Source organism: Fukomys damarensis, unplaced genomic scaffold (assembly GCF_012274545.1).
Source record: "Fukomys damarensis isolate Sample0158 unplaced genomic scaffold, DMR_v1.0_HiC HiC_scaffold_33, whole genome shotgun sequence".
Classification (NCBI taxonomy): Eukaryota; Metazoa; Chordata; class Mammalia; order Rodentia; family Bathyergidae; genus Fukomys; species Fukomys damarensis.
This window is the reverse complement of record NW_022900945.1, coordinates 34986698-35004730: the sequence shown is the minus strand read 5'-3', so window position 1 is coordinate 35004730 and position 18033 is coordinate 34986698.

Below are 18033 nucleotides of genomic sequence, written 5' to 3'. Positions count from 1 at the left end.
ATATATATATAGTATGTCTCATATATAAATATATATTATTCATGCAATAACTATATCAGCAGCTGTGGTAATAAAATATAAAGAATATTTCAATAAATGAAAAGTCACATTATGTTCATATAAAGAAAGACTCAATCCTTTAAATATGTCACTTCTGTCTCCAGAAAATCATCTGTAGAATCAATGGTATTTTATTCAACTTATGGAAACTTTTATCGTGAATTTTGACAGGGTTGTTCAGAAGTTTAAATAGAAGGAAAATAGCACATAATCCCGATAAAGAATAATGTTCACGAACTTGCAGAATCGAATATGAAAATGTTTAAATTGCAACAAAAGTTTTGATTCTATTTGTGCTAGAATGTGCATATACACTGCTAAACCAGAGTACAAATTTCAGAAACAGCTTTCCACATGTTTGCTACTTTTCTCTATTAGTAAGTGTTGATGGAAGTAATATTAAAACTCAAGGGGGAAGGAAGTCTAAAAGCTGATAACGGAAAAATTGTTTTCAATACAAAAGAAAAAGAAAATTGGATCATTACTTCATATCAATACAAAAATAAATTCTAAGAGTTTAAATGGAAATGCTAACACCTTTTAGAATAAAGTATGCAGTATCTTTATGAAATTGCTATGGAGAGTAACTTTTTAAAATATGGAAACTCTAAACCATAGCCAACATATTAACAAATTTAATTATAGTCAATTCTCCATATCTGTTACTTCCACATCTTTCAATTTATCTAACTACAGATCAATAATATTTGGAAAAAATAAATTATACCAGTATTGAACATGTACAACTTTTTCTTGCAATTTTTCCTTAAAAGTGCAATAAATTTTTGTATAATATTTGCATTATATTTTCATAGCAAATGGTATTAAGTTTAAATACTCTAGAGGTAATGTGAAGTACACAGGGGAATACTATGCCATTTTTAATAGGAAACTTGAGGATGCAACTTGAGGTCTTTGTGGAGGATTTCAAAGCTGATCCCCCACAGATAACTGAGGGATTACTGTATGATACAATTTTGAGAAATTCCAATTCTCTGTAAGAAAAGAAAAAAAAAACTATTCATAAATTGAGAGAAGATATAAGATATGATAGAAAATTATGGTGCATGTCTAAATTTTAAACTAATTTCCATCAAAATATACCCCCTCAAAAAATACATTGTCCCCCTCATCCTTGTGACTTTCTGAAGCAGTTCTAACAGTCCTAATTTTTCAGTGTGCTTCTTTGGTCTGTCATAGTAGCCTTGATGTCTTCAATTTATTTAAAATGTGAATGAAGACGCACTATAATGTTTTTACAAACCTACCTTTTCAATGGATGGTACTTAGCAGCAGCATTCACCATATTTTTTATCATTATCTTTGAAAGACAAATAATGTAAATATAAGAAAATAAAATAAAAATTATTTCAAGAGAAGAAACATGAAAGACAGATGAAAGGAAATATGAAATATGCACACTTTTAAAGTCTGAGGCCTCAATATCTTCTACTTGTATCACCCTCCACTTCGCCTCAAAAAAAAAAAAATACTCCCCATACTCCTTGTTCCCCTTTTCGTGATGCTTGAGATTGAAACCAGGACCTATGCACTGAATTGCATCCCTACCCCCTTTTTTATTTTCATTTTGAGCCAGGGATTGATGAATCTTTAAATTGCCCGAATTTGGCTCAGACTTATCATCCACTGTGCTTTCCCCTTTGAAATCTATAGTATGTCATCAGTACCTTTCCAATCATTCTATTCTCTTTTCAATGAAGCCTGTATCTTTAAGTCTTTCATATAAGTTTTTTTTTTTAATGATGTGTGTTTGCTTTCTCAAACCCCTTAAATCATTGGGTTCGTATAATTATGTGTTTTCTAGATCCTCATTACTATTTTCAAACCATTTTCTCTTTTCTTATAGAAACCACCAATTTTAAACTTCATCAGAAATGTACTTTCTGGACTTCTGGATGATCTACAAAATAGAAAAAAAATACAAATCCTATATCAGATAAGGGGTTGACACCCAAACTACATAGGGAGTTCAAACAATCCTGGGCAAGAAAACAAATGCTGTATAGTAGTAACTCCATGAAAACTGAACAAAGAACTTTGATAGTTATTTATTAAAAGAAAATGACTAGCACAAATATGAAAAATGTACAATGCCATTGATCATCAGGGAAATATAGACTAAAACGCCAATGGAATATCACCTTTACTAAGGTATGTATCTGATATGTTCCCCAAAGACTCATATATGAAAGACTTCATCCAAAGAATGGTGCTATTTAGAGGTTAGTTTTGCTTCCTAATAACAAAGTAGTATGTAATTTTTCCACTTATTCTCAAGATGACTGTTTCCAATCTTTTCTTTATCCTCACAGTTCCAAATATTCTTGTAATAATGACTCTCTGATGATAATCATACTTCCTAGTTTACTGGGAAAATAGTACTAAATTTAAGGAGTTTCCATTAACTTCCACCTTACAAACATCAACACAAGAGAACTCACATTTACATGATAGAAAGGCTGCCCCCCCTAAAAAGACTTACTGGAGAGGTTGGTAAACAGGAAGTTTTTATAGAGTGTTCTCAGGATAAACACTTATAAGATGGGAATAATATAATTGAGCAGAAGGAGAGCTGAATGTCATGTAATTATATCAGAAATTTCATTACCTGTGGAAAACTATGACCGAGGTCACTGGTCTGGCGCTAAAGTAATCTGTCAGAATTGTTGCACATCAAGGTGATGCACTTGTGCTTTTTATTGCAGTGTTACCTAACAATTGGATAACAACCCATAGGTAGTCAAATCCTTCTAGCTGAGAATAGCTCCTCCATAGGAACTCAGTGGTGCTGGGGATAATGTGTGCTTCATCTCTAAAAGAATATAGTTTACCACAGCAATCACCACATTATATTTTCAGAGATATTAGACAGTAGGACATTTGAAGTCATCAAATTGTGTTTAGTTCTGAACAGAACAGAGATAAATAGGAAAACCATATAGGTCATTCCTGTTCCCTCTCTATACCTCTCTCTCTCTCTCCCTCTCCCTCATATTCCAAACAATGAAATGTACCTTATGTCAGAAAACATCCTCTCCACTAGTCCAAGTGATTAATTTTCAAAATCATCTGAAATGCAGAAATAGACTTCTGACTGGTCTCAACTCCATTTTTTAATTACAGAAAATTAGTGATCTTTATAAATTTATATAAATTAGTTTTTGGTCATTTTCTGATCAAAACTTACTATCTCATTTGAACTAAAAGATAAAGACGCCTGTATAATATGGCCTCCTGAATATTATGGGGTGGCTTGAAATGGGCCTAAAAAATTGGAGCTCTTCTTTGTCACACACACACATACATAAACACGCGCACACACACACACACACACACACACACACAAAACCACACATTTGTTGCTTGTTATTGCCCATTTGGCCTTCTTACAATCCCTAGAGCATTCCAGAAATCTTTTCTCTTGCCCCTGAGCATTGGTAATTGATACTTTCCCTCTCTTCCCACATTTAACTCAAAATTTTCTGTTTTTTGTTTCTTTGTTTGTTTTTTTGTTTTTTGTCACCTACAAGCATTCAAAGCATAATTTATGTTGATCTTTTTCCATTAAGTTTATTGGTACATTTTAGGTATACAATACAGTTACATTCATCATGAGGAACTTATACCTTTACATGATGTAACTTGGTTCTTATTTTTACCCTATTCCCCTGCCCTCAATGCACCCCCTCCACCCTTCTTTTTTTTTACAAAGACTTTCTTTCCATGTTTTTCCTTTTCTCACATTTTTTTCTTTTCCCTTCTTTCCTTTCCTTAATCCCTTCCATGTCCCCTACTCATTTAGGCATTATCTTACTTTTTCACAATATCAATTGTACATTTTTATCCTTATTTATGCTATTAGTCTTTTACAACAGAGAAACTAATCAGTATTTACACGTCTGTCCTATTTATTACACTTAAGAGTATGACTTCAGTGTGCATCCATTTAGCTATAAATGTCTCTAGTTTCTCAATCTTTATGGATGAGTAGTGCTCCATTTTTATTAAAAAAACACACACACACATGTTTTTTACATAGTCCCCAGTTGATGGGCAATTGGGCTGTTTCCAAGTTTTAGCTACTACAAACTGTACTGCTATAAATATGGGTGCACATATGTCACTGTGGTATGATTCTTTTATTTCTTTTGGGAAGATACCTAACGGGGATGGCTGGGTCAAATAGAACCTCTAGTCCCAGCTCTTTGAGGTATCTCCATATTGATTTCCACAGTGGTTGCACCAGTTTGCATTCCCACCAACAAAGGAGAAGGATTTCTTTCCCCCACTACCCTGGCAGCATTTGTTATTGTTTGATTTCTTGATAGCAGTCATTCTTTCTGTGGTGAGGTGGAATCTCAATGCTGTTTTCATCTGCATCTCTCGAATGACCAATGATGTTGAACATTTTTTCACATATGTATTTGCTGCTTTTACTTCTTTGTCTGAGAAGTGTCTGTACATTTCAGATGCCCATTTTGTAATTGAGTTTTTATATTTGGTGGGGTGACTTATTTTTTAGTTCTTGATATATTCTAGATAGTAGACCTCTTTCTGAGTAACAACTGGTAAAATTTCTTTCCCATGTTATAAGTTGTCTCTTAGCTTTGTTGGTGATTTCTCTTGCAGTGCAGAAGCTTTTTCATAAAATGAGATTCCAGTTGTTGATTCTTTGTGCTAGTTCTTGTGCTACTGAGGATTTTTTCATAAAGCCTTTCCTACACCAATGTCTTTGACAGCTCTATCTAACTTGTCTTCCAGCAAGTGTAGTGTTTCTATTTAAATATTTAGATCTTTAATCCCTTTCAATTTTAGTTTAGTGTCTGGTGAAAGATAGGGGTCTAGTTTTATTCTTTGGAAAGTTTAAATTCAGTTTTTCCAACACCATTTATTAAAGAGGCTATCTTTTATCCAGTGAGAATGGTTGGCTCCTTTGTCAAAGATGAGGTAGCTGAGTATGACTGGAGTTGTTTCTGTGTCTTCTAATATATCCCACTGATCTTCAAGTCTGTTTCTTTGCCAGTACCATGATATTTTTGTCACAGTGGTTTTGTAGTATAGTTTTAAATTGGGAACCGTGATACCCCCTACCATATCTCTGTTGCCTCAAATTGCTTTTGCTATTCTAGGTTTCTTCTGGTTCCAAAGGAATTTTTGATTGTTTTCTCTAGTTATGTGAAATTAACTATTGAGATTTCCGTTAAGATTGCATTGAATCTGTATAGCAGTTTTGGAAGTGTGGCGGTCCAGCTGTCACAACATGAAACAGCCTGAGTTGGGGAGTGAGGACTGAGAAAGGAAAAAACCCTCAAGCCTGAGTGGAGATCAAGAGAAGTTTGGTTTATTTCACAGAAACAGCTCTTTCTAAAGGCACATCAACAGGAAGTACCTAGCAATTATCTTTATCTTATGCAAGGGCCAGATTTCCTGACTCCTACAGATAACATCAGATCTTTGGCTATCTCTTGGAGTTCCTCCCATCACAGGATCAAAGAACAAACAAATTTAACAAAGTCCTTGAGCCAGGCATGGTGGCACAAGCCTGTAATCCCAGTTCTCAGGAGGCTGAGGCAGGAGGATCACTGTGAGCTCAAAATCAGCCTGGACTACACAGCGAGCTCCAGGTCAGTCTCAACTACATAGTGAGACCCTGTCTCAGAAAAACCAAACAAACAAACAGAGTCCTTGAAAATGAGCAATTGTTACATAGATTGTATCAATGCCTTAATGGTAGAAGAAGTTATTTTTCAAATGTCAAATGCAGTGGGCCATGACCAGCCCCCCACATGGAAGTATGGCCATTTTCACTGTATTGGTTCTTCCTACCCAGGAACAGAGGATGTCTTTCCATTTTCTTATATTCTCTTCAATCTCTTTTTTTCAGTGCTGTAATTCTCAATGTAGAGGTCTTTTGCTTCATTCCATAGACTGATTCCTAGATATTTCATTTTTTGAATGCTATTGTGAATGGGACTGTTACCCTAATTTCTCTCTCAGTGAGTCTATTAGTGCACAAGAAGGCTATTGATTTTTGAGTGTTTACCTTGTATCCAGCTACTCTACTGAAACTGTCAGTTAACTCTAGAAGTCTAAAAGAGTTCTGCCTAACTTATCTTCCAGCAAGTTTTGCATTTCTGTTTTAATATTTGGATCTTTAATCCTCTTGGATTTTAATTTAGTACATGGTGAAAGATAAAGGTCTAGTTTTAATCTCTTTCAGGTTGAGATCCAGTTTTTCCAATACCATATATTAAAGAGGCTATCTTTCCTCCAGTGGGGACTGACAGCTCCTTTGTCAAAGATGATGTAGATGAGTACATCTGGAGTTGTGCTTGTGTCTTCCAATCTGTCCACGGATCCTCAGGTCTGTTTCTTTGATAGTACCATGCTGTTTTTATCACAGTGTCTTTGTAGTATAATTTCAAATTGGGAATTTTTATGCCTGCTGCCATGTTTCTGTTGCCTAGGATGGCTTTTGCTATTCTAGGTCTCTTATGGTTCCAAATGAATTTTTGGATTCTTTTTTCTAGTTCTGTGAAATATAGTGTTGGAATTTCAATTGGCATCACATTAAATCTGGATAGCAGTTTTGGTAGTATGGCCATTTTCACTACGATGGTATAGGAAAAGACTTTATGAACAAATCCTCAGTAGCATGGGAACTAGCAGGAAGAATCAACAACTGGGATCTCATCTTACTAAAAAGCTTCTGTACTGCAAAGAAACCATCAACAGACCTAAGAGACAACCTAAAATGTGGGAAAAAAATTTTACCAGCTGCTCCTCGGACAAAGGACTAATATCTAGAATATACAAAGAACTCAAACAACCATCCACCCTGCCAAAATATAAGGGCTGGATTAAAAAGTGGGCATCTGAAATGAACAGACATTTCTCAGACAAAGAAGTAAAAGCATCAAATAAATATATGAAAAAGTCTTCCACATCACTGGTCATTTGAGAGATGCAGATGAAAACAACATTGAGATTCCACTTCACCCCACAAAGAATGGCTGCTATCAAGAAATCACACAATAATAAATGTTGGACATGTTGCAGGGAGAAAGAAACCCTTCTCCACTGTTGGTGGGAGTGCAAACTGGTGCAACCAATATGGAAATCAATATGGAGATAGCTCAAAGAGCTGATAGTAGAGGTTCCACTGACCCAGCTATCCCTCTGCTGGGTATCTTTCCAAAAGAATTAAAAGAATCATATCACAGTGATGTATGTGCACAAATGTTTATAGTGGCACAGTTTGTAATAGGTAAAACTTGGAAACAGTCCATTTGTCCTTCGGTTGGAAACTGGATAAAGAAGATGTGGTTTTTATATAAAATGAAATACTAGTCAGCCACAAAGAATGAGAAATTAGATTCATTCATAGGAAAATGGATACATATTGATGATATACTCCGAAGTGAAATACATAAGTCACACATGTGTAAATACTGAATAGTTTCTCTGGTGTGAATAAACTATAATAATACAGAAGATCCTAATGAGATAATTGACAATGTGAAATAGGAAGAAAAGGGCTAAAGATGTAGGGAAAGTGGGAAAGGTAGGGGAAAGGTAATAAGGGAATGGAAATAATAGGAGAAAATGAAAAAAATGGAAATAAAATATTTATAAATAGGGAGAGGAGGAGGGGGTGAAGGGAGGGCAGGGACAAGGGGAAAAAATGAGAACCAAGACGTGTCATGTAAAGGTACAAGATCCCAATAATGAATGTAACTGTACTGTATACCTAAAATATACCAATAAACTCAATGAGGAAATACAAAGTGTAGAAGTCTGTTGGCAGTGTTTTTTGAGTCTTCTATGTACAGTATTATAACATCTGCATTGATTTTCTTGAAATGTTCACACTTAGAAAATAGCCATCTTTCTTCAAGGAAACACAAAATGTATGTAAAAGCACATGTGTTGCAAGAATGATACAATGGGCAATGAATGTACTCCCTAAAGATGTCTGAGTCATCTGCAGGGAAGTGTTCCAGCTCTGAATTAGTCATTCTAATTACTCATGAAGGACAGCTAAATTAATGCCACTAACTGCTGTTCATATTGAAAATTTGTGAATAAAAAAGGTGATTTTGCTAGTCATTGATTTGACGAAGTTTGTAAAGAGGTATGGTAAACATAGGAACATTTTATTTTCAATTTCCTCTCAACCTCACATCTGTTCACTTGCAGTTTCCTCTGCCTAGAATTTCTTTTCACTCATAATTTACTTATCTGGCACACTTACATTTTCCAGAACTCTCTATTCATTTTCCACCTTCTCTTTCATCCACCCACTGGGATTATCTCCATGTCACAACAATAAATATGGAATCTCCAATTTCCAATGTCATATATATATATTTTTTTCCTGCCATATATATTTTCTTGCCATATATAAAGTAACTCAAAATATCTAAATATTGGCATTTGTTCAAAGTTTAAAGAGGCCATGAATAAATTCTTTCAATGTTGTTTTTGGTTTGTATTTGTGTTTCTCCTCTAGTATATATCAAGAGGGAAGGAAAAGGACAGTTTCTAAAAACAGCTAAACTAAACACCATTAAATCACTATTATCTCTGTACAGTTAATATCTTATTTATTTTTTGCATCAACCCTTATATCATTATATCAAGAGATATTAGATATTTTATAAAAATATTTATGCTGATTATATACTAAATAATAATTAGGATATATATTTATCAAAAATAATTTTATCTGCCTTTTCACTTGGGTTAATGTGGAGGTCTATACATCATTCGTGTTATATATTTACTATGCAATATTAGTAAGTGGACAGACAATTTTGAAAAATTTAGGATTAGATGAATAAAATTGGTTTTGAATCATGAATTTGTTAGTTTTTAGTAGTAGGAATTTGATCTAAGCACTTTACATAAAAGTTTAAGTTATAGGGCCGGGGATTTAGCTCAGCGGTTCTGTGGCCTGCCTTGCAAGCGCAAGGACCTGAGTTCAATCCGTGGTACCAAAAGAAAAAAAAAAAAGTTTGTTATATTTTTACAGATTAGTAATATAAATATTATCTCTGAAAATAGTCCAGAATAACAAACTGTTTATATTTTCAGGACAGTAGATAAAACTTAATTCGTGATCCAAAAATGCTAACAATTACATGTGTCTCATAACAGTGTGATTTTAGGAAGTTCTAGGTTCTGGGAATGGTGTGGAGGAGAAGAGGAGGGAAAAAGCAAGAGTGAGGAGAGGGCAAGGGAGGAAGAGGGTAGAAGAAGGGTAGGGTAGTGTACACCTGTGCGGGGAAGTATCGAAGTGAATGTCATGGACTCATACAGGTAATATGTTAATTATTATAATAATGAAAAGTTTCATTTATAATGTTAAAGGTAGTTTTATAAAAAACTGTTCTATGCAGAAAACTCAGGCTAGCACTGGGATACAGCAAAGCTTAATAAAATAGGCCCTAGTAGTACCTCATGGCATAATGGAGAAGATGCATAACAAGACTCTGATATGAAAATAGAGGGATGACAGTGATTTAAAGCCAATGGCTGAGAGAAGGAATATTAAAATAAAAGAGAATTTTAATCTGAAACAATTCCATGAGGTATTTTGGCAGGATAATATTCACAGTTAAACAATTGGTGATCATTCACATTTATCATCATTTATGTTATGGTTTGTGCTTGCTCATGTGGTCATAGGTGGGGCTTTTCAGAAATGGCAGGATCTACACTATGTAATGTTGGGATCGATTCATGGTTCAATGCTAGGATTAAGGGATCTGGAATTAAGGGTGTGAATGCTTCCTGCCCTAACATAGGAAGCCTGGATAAGATATAAGGGACAGAAAAAGGTTTGTTGCTGCTTACTTCTTTTGCTCTCTTCTGCAGGTCTTGATCTGTTTACGGGACCCCTTTTCCATATTCTACCCTGTTTGGAGCCAGCCAACTATGGACTGAAACTTCTGTGAGCTGAAATAAACCTTTCCTCCTTTGGGTGTCACATATTCTGTGTCAGCAAGGAGAAAAAGTGTGACAGTTAATTCCAAGTATTTTACACACACTTTACATGTTTTTATGAAATTATCACTGTAATTCCTATTACAGAGATGAAAAAATGAGCACACAAAAGTTAACTTATTCAAGGTCACCATAAGAGTGCCTCAATGAATGGAATTCTAAGGGCAAAGGTCACATAGACTGTGGACTGTTCTGGGTATATTTAGAAAAATAAGCACTAAAAGTACAACCAAGATTGACTATAGTAAAGGTTTTACTTGTCAACACCCAAAAGGCATGTTGGGGTTGAAAGGATAACCTTAAATAAGATGCTTACAAGTCTGATCTTTATTTATTAGTTAATGGATCATTTGGGCATTTCAAAGAAGTTTTATGAATAGTTGAACTACATTAAGAAAATAACTATTTGTGCAAAGGATACACTAAACAGTTACAAAGTTTCAAGGAGGAATGAGTTACTATGGTGCAGCAGTGACTGTCCAGTGTGTACAATCTCTCTCGAGGAGATATGTGACAATGTCTAGACGCATATTTGGTTTCCTGGAGTTAAGTGCTACTGGCATCTAGTGAACAGGGACCAGGATGTTGAAATACATAGGACAGATTCACACACACGCACACTCACACACACACACACATACACATGAACTATTATCTTTCTGGAAATTTCCTGTGTGCTGAAGTACAGAAAAACTCTCTATACTGAAATTGGTGTAGCCTGGTTTTTGTTCACTAAATACCTATATGTTACTTTATATTGTTTTAAAAATTTATAATTATATTTTTATATTTCCAACAAATCCTTCATAGCCTAAAGCTCAAGCACTTTTTCCATTTTAATATCTCCTAGTTTTTGTGCATCTCCTACTATGTAGTAAATAATAATGGATTACTAAGGTGAATTAAATAAAAGTGATGAGATTCTAAAGTAGAACAGTAGATTTGGGCATACAATAGAGAACTTATGTGAAAAGCATTGCATAATTCGAGTTAATATGATTTGGTCATTGACAGGGACGATAAAGGGGAGTCAAGGATCAAAAATTCTTGATGGAAGTGAACATGTAAGGGAATAAATTCAATTTCTAAAATGAATTTTTGTACTCTTAAGATGTACAACTTGCTGTTATAAGACACTCAGAGTTAACTTCAAGGAGGTTTCATTTACTAGAATGATATTATACAAAACAGTAATATTATAAAACAGTAATAAATATGGGTGTATGAAAGTACTCAGAAACTGATGCAAATTATTGCATCATCTTCAGTATGAAGCCATCATAGGGAGTGTATAGCATGAAAAATAATATCGACTAAAGAAAAATGTCTGGTTTGCTGATTATGCAGTGGTTGGAGACTGGTGAGAATATTCTTAACCATTGTAGTTAAAAAAAAAGAAGGAAAATCAGAGTATTCTCTTATAAAGCTGTAAAGAAATCAAGTATGCTAAAAACCCAAAAGAGATCATTAGATTAAGCAATTAAGTCTAACTCACAAATTTCAAGTACATGATGACAATATAATGATTTGACTATGACTTCTTCCCATCATCATTGGTTTCACCTAAAAGTATAATAGCACAGAAACTATGACATTTGAGCCCTCCTCTTAAAACACATAAAATTGCATTTCTCGGCTAGAGTCAACTGGTTCCTCTGTTATGAGTATCACACTGGGAAATGATGACCAACATAAATGAATATACTAAAATTTTGAAATTTCCTATTGCAGGATAAACAGTCCAATATCCATTTTAAAAACATCTAACATCCAAAATTATACTTATACACATATGTATGAAGGTAAATGTCTTTTCCAAAGTTATTTATGGCTATGTAAACAGCACACCAACTGAAGAAATAGAAAGTACATGATCAGGAGTTCTGGAGTCCACCTAAGATTTTGCTGTTACTCTCTTGCCAAGAGTAACATTTATCCTGACTTGTAATACCAATGATGTATCTGTTTAAACAGAATTACACAGTGTAAATTCTTTTGTGTCAGCCTTCTTTACCACTCAATTATGTGAAATACACCCATACACAGTGTCTTCAATCCTGGGATATAATAACTGCACATGCAGCACGGTCAACCCATATACATATTTCTCTAAGATGTACAGATAAGGCTAGTCTTCGTGAGTCACAGGGCAGATATTATTAACTTTCAATAAGGACTGTCAATAATTTTTCCCAAGAGGGCAAAAAGTAGATGCTTACCCTCTGTGTATGACAGTGCTGGCTGCTCTACACCTGACCCTAAACTGGTATGTTTGCTTCTGTCTTTTTTATTTTAACCAACTGGTGGTTATGTAGCAGTGTCGCATTGCCTGTTCATTCATTGATCTTTTCAATTTTCCCTAATTATTATGGATAGTTATAATCTAGATAAAAGATCCTTGTTTGGATTGTGTATCACAAAGTGTTATATTCCCACTCTGTGGCTCATCCTTTTGCCATGTTAATCAGGTCTTTTGATGAACTCAGGCTCTTAATCCTAACATTGTTCTTCTTTACTTTAGAGCTACTTTGGTTTTCATTTGTTGTGAGAAGTCATGAATTAGTAATCTTTGCCTACTCTAAAGTGATATGTGTTTTGTTCTAAAAGCTTTATTGGCTTACCTTTCACATGTAAGTCTTCAATACTTCTGGAATTGGCTTTTGAGTATGTTTAAAAAATATATGAATATATGCATCTGTATGTACAAATAAAAACATGCAATTTTCTACTTGAGATACTCATTATCTAAGAACCTTTGGCTTTTCTTTGCCATTTGTATTTCATGATTTTTATAATAACATATTGATTTGAGACAACTATTGGGATTTGTAATAATTTTGTGTTCAGTGTATAGATTAATTTGGAGAAAATTGGTGTACTTATACTATGATTACTAAAATTAATGAATGAAAATTTTTTCCATTTTTAGTTTTTTTTTCCAGTTAATATTAAGCCATTTTTTAAACCCCTCAAATATTGTTGTTATATTGTTAGGCAATTTAACTGAGAAACTGAAAGAAAAGAAAGAATGATAACTTTCTCTGGTCTTATAATTTATCTCAGGATGGAAAGACTGGTCCACATAGCTGACATAAGTAGTAGTTTATAACAAACATAGCAATCTATGGAAGACCTGTAATAACATTTTTATGATGACAGAATAATAATCAATACCCAATTAGTCATTACAGTGTACACTGTATAATAAAATAAGGTAATCTGTAGAACTAGCTGACAGGAATAACCAATTAAATTGCAGTCTTCTGTTTCAAAGAAAGACAATACTAGATTAATATGTTGAAACCCCAGAAAATCGTGAAATTAGAGAAAAGAAGAAAATAAGCTAAAGTAAATTATAACTATTTGATCTCTAATTAGCAGTAATTGAGTGTATCCTCCTGCCCAGTGTGATAATACATACTGTCCCTATTGATCTGAGACATAGGCTCATCTCCAAGAAGGTGTTGCAAGAGGCAAAAAATATTTTTCCATTGCAGGAGACAAAATATTCTTTTAAAAATTGTGCAATACAAGGTGGTAGTATAAATAGCAAAAACAAAATATAGAAGAGGAAATTTACATGCTCTATTAGTCTAATAATATCTATAATTAGCTGAATAATCTGCCCTGGACATATGAGCTCCTAATCTCTGAAACAGTATTTTTCACATGAAAAAATTTTTTTTTCATTTTTTTCAGATTTATCTAAGTTAATATTCTTGAGTGGAAATTGTAGTTCCCCAATTCAATTTAAATTCCTAAAAAGACTTTATGTCAGGTAAAGGAGTACTCTAACTTGAAGCCTTTTGCAGGGAATTCATTAAAAATTGAGAGGTTCCGGGCTGGGAATTTAGCTCAGTGGTGCCACTGCCTGCCTCGCAAGCACAAGGTCCTGAGTTCTATCCCCACTAAAAAAAAAAAAAAGAAATTGAGATGTTCCTACATTTTGGGTTTTATCTGTCTTCATAGAATGCTGATTAGTATAATCTGAAACATAATACAACTTCTAATACATTTCATAGATCCTCTTGTAACAACTTCGAGAGGAACTAAAATCTTGCAACAACTTTAAGAGGAACTAAAATTGTGTTCTCATTTTTTTGTTCTTTATTTTCATCATCATTTCTTGATGGGTTTCTGATAGAGCCCAAATTGATTAATATAAAAAGCATCTAGGTCGGAATTTGAAACTTTTTTTTTATTGGTGAGGCTAGAAATTAGAATCCTGCCTTTTTTATTTTCTTTCCTTTATATGATCTTTTTCTCTTTGAAACTCTGTATGTTATCTCTTTTGTTTTGTTTTTTTCTCAGTATCATAAGAAAGTTTAAAACGACAATATTTTAACAGAATAAGCTATTTTCTTTGTGAAAAGGGGCTTATATATTTGCTCCATCAGAGATATATTGCTGTGTATTGTAGTCATTGTTATCTTCACCTGAATCTTTTCCCCACAAAAGTGATCTGTCTCAATAGTTTGGAAAGCAGGATTTTAAAGCTTGAAATTAATTTTCAGAACAATTGAACTTATTTAAGTAAAATACTTTCAGCATTTATGGTTGATATTTTCTGCCAATTCTTGCTCATTATGTGCATTTACCTGTATGAAAAGTATTTAGGGTATTTCAAGATACACCTATGAAATTATTGTCAGATAACTCTGTGTGGTTAATTGGTATCTTTCTTCACTTAAATGTCCATATCACTTAAGAATCATCACATGCATTGTATTACATACAATGCTCTTTTTTATAGGGCTTTGTACACTTGCATTAAGACTTCTGGAAAAATTATATGCTTCTTAAGAGAAAAGTGCATGCATGGTTTTCTTTTATTTCAACTTTCTATGACAAAGAATATTCTGTCTTTCTGTGAAGTTTTCATTCAGACACCAAAAATAGCACCTCATACTGTTCTCATTTTTGGTTATTTTCTCAGTTCTACAAATATCTTTTTCTCAGTACCAAGCCTCCTTTTTTTGTTTGTTTGTTTGTTTGTTTCAGGAAGGCAAGAACTGTTTATTGGTTATAACAATCTGTGATATAGATGTATTTTATTCACTTAAAATTAATATCAGTGGTAATGCTATAATATGCATTTTGTGAACAAATTCTTACACCATGAGCCTTTTAACCTTTATCGGTTAGATCTTTAAATGAGGTATCTGAGATCTATAGCTGATACTGACTATAATTTTGAGTAATACCATCAGATTGCTCTTCCTCTCTTGAAATCTGAATATGTACTTCAAAGTCTAGTCAAAATATAAGATATTTCAGGGTGCCATATGTTTTCAACTTTAAAAATGTTTTCCCCTATGATACCGATTGTTATTTGAGTTTGGATGCCTAATTACCAGCTTGTCTAAATCCTTGTGCATATTCTAGTGGCTTCTATGCATTCTTTAATTCTTTTTCTTTTGGTAAATTTATTTTTTTTAAATTGATTACTCTTTCAAATATATAACATATATTGCAGACATTGCTCCTAATCTATTTTGTGTACATATATTTTAAATTTCTATTTAAGTAAATCACATGGTATTTTCTTTTCAAGTACTGTATTTTCTATATATTCTTTTAAGCTGGAGCCCTGAAGTAATTTATACATACTGCTTTTCCTTGTTCTCAATTTTATTTTTAGCCTTCTTTCCTTATAATGTGTTATATCTCTGTTTAGAACTGAATCAAAAGTTTATCATTGTATTTTATCTTCAAGAAAGAAATCAAGGTCATTCTTTTGTAAAGATTATTACTCTATTATAATTACCCATGGAAATGTCTGAGAAACTAAAAACCTAGCCAAATTTTAAAAATTAAATTTTTTGAATATTTTTCTGCTTTGAATCTTGGTATAGCAGATGCTATCACACAACTATTACATAGGAACAATAGGAATCATGGCCAAAGTCATATCAAATATATTCAATCTATTCATACTAAATATACTCTACTAAATGGCAATTGCAATCTAAAAAAATGGAAAATTTCTTTTAAAGCAAAGTATGAAATAACATAATCTGTGATGGCCAGAAATATCTGAAATATTTTTCATGAAAATAACATTAACCACAAGTAAATGATGGTACAGTTTCTTCAGGGAAAAAAATCCTGTTTAGGAACAGGGTTTTGCTATGCAGCCTAAGATGGCCTTGGCGCTGCCATCTTCCTATATTGGCCTCCCACATTCTGTGTTATTTTACAATAAGTGTCGATCATTCTTCCTGTACCACTGACTGTCCCGTTTCTTCCAAGTGTATTTCACTCCCAAACTGTTTTGATTCTACTAATACCATGAATCTGTGGAGTTCCTCTGTGTTTCTCTCTCAATCACTGATATTTCACTTTGCCTAGGTTAAAAGTCATTCCCATCATTGCAGTAATTATTTTCCGTATAATATGCTGTGCTTTTCTCAGCTCCTGGGTGGGGCAGACATTCAGGCTGATTTTATTTATAATTCGTGACCATTTTTCTTAAAGTGGCTTTTGCGCTCCACTCACCCTACCATGGACTTCCTTGGTCTGTTTGGTCACTCACTTCTTTGCAAATCATTTTATTCATTCTCTTTTCTCTTCAAAACTTCAGTACTATTTCACTGCCAGTTGCAGCATATGCTCATCATTTAAATGAGAAAATGTAAGAAACAAGATCGATATTCCACAGTTTTCCCTCGAGTCATTTGTTTATCCTGTACCACTTGTGAAGCAGATCCCCTCCCTCTGTCCACTCCTCCACTCCAAAGCGAGTATAAGGATAGACTATCTCCACACCTACGGGCAAAACTAACCACATCTGCTCTACCTGATCCTTCCCTTTCTGACTAGGGAATATTGGCCTAGAATGCTTTCCTTCTCTCTCCTGCATGGTCAATCCTCGCTCTCTCTGTAAAAGCATTCTTGTTGCTGTGCTGACCAAACACGTTAGTGTCTCTCCTGATACACAAGCCGGTATAACACTTTTCTTGACCTCATATTCTCTTTACCTGCCACTTATTCTCTACTCTTATTCCTAGGAAAACCTCTCAGACTATTCGCTTTTTTTACCCCACAAACAGAATGATCATTTTCCAATGCAGGCTTACCACGTCATCATCACAGTAGTTTTTCAGCTTACTCAGAAAAAAAAAAAACAACTAAAGTCTTTGAAAAGTACTTAAAATATTTGCTATCTTTCTCTGAGTGCCAACCCGACCTCACATCTTGGATTCTCTCCTCAGACAGCTCCCTAGGGAGTACTGGTCCCACGCTGCTTCTCACAAGTGCCCGCCCTTCACCATCCCAGCAATCTGCAAGTCTTCAACCTCCTCTTCCTTGGGCATTGATCAAATGTTATCTTCGGTTAAGTTTGCCTTCACCAAGACAATTTAAAATCGGATCTCTATATAAATCTCTGTACCCTGTGTTCCACTTGCTTTTCCTCACAACACCTAGCGTTTATTTCTTTTTATTTAAGGCCTCCTTCTAAAAGAGTAAGTACTTTAAGAGGCAAAGATTGGGCTGGGGATTTAGCTCAGTAGTTCTTGCAAGAGCAATGTCCCAAGTTCGATCCCCAGTACCCCCCCCCAAAAAAGAATAAGAGGCAAAGATTTGTTTTGTTCCATATTGTAATTCCAACAATTAGGAATAATTTGGAACATATTATATGCTTAATAAATATTGAATGAATAAATGAGTGTATAAAATAATCTTCTAAACAACTGTAGTACATATATCTTTGCAAAGATATCTTCCAGAACACATATCCTGTGGTTTTAGAGTGCTGTATGTAGAGCCCACTTTCTACATATATGAAGTTACAAGAATCCCAACCGATAGCAGAGGCTTAGATTCAGCATGCCTATAAGTTACTTCAAGAAATACACATAGGGCTGGGGGATTTAGCTCAGTGGTTCCACCACCTGCCTCGCAAGCACAAGGACCCGAGTTTGATCCCTGGTACCAAAAAAA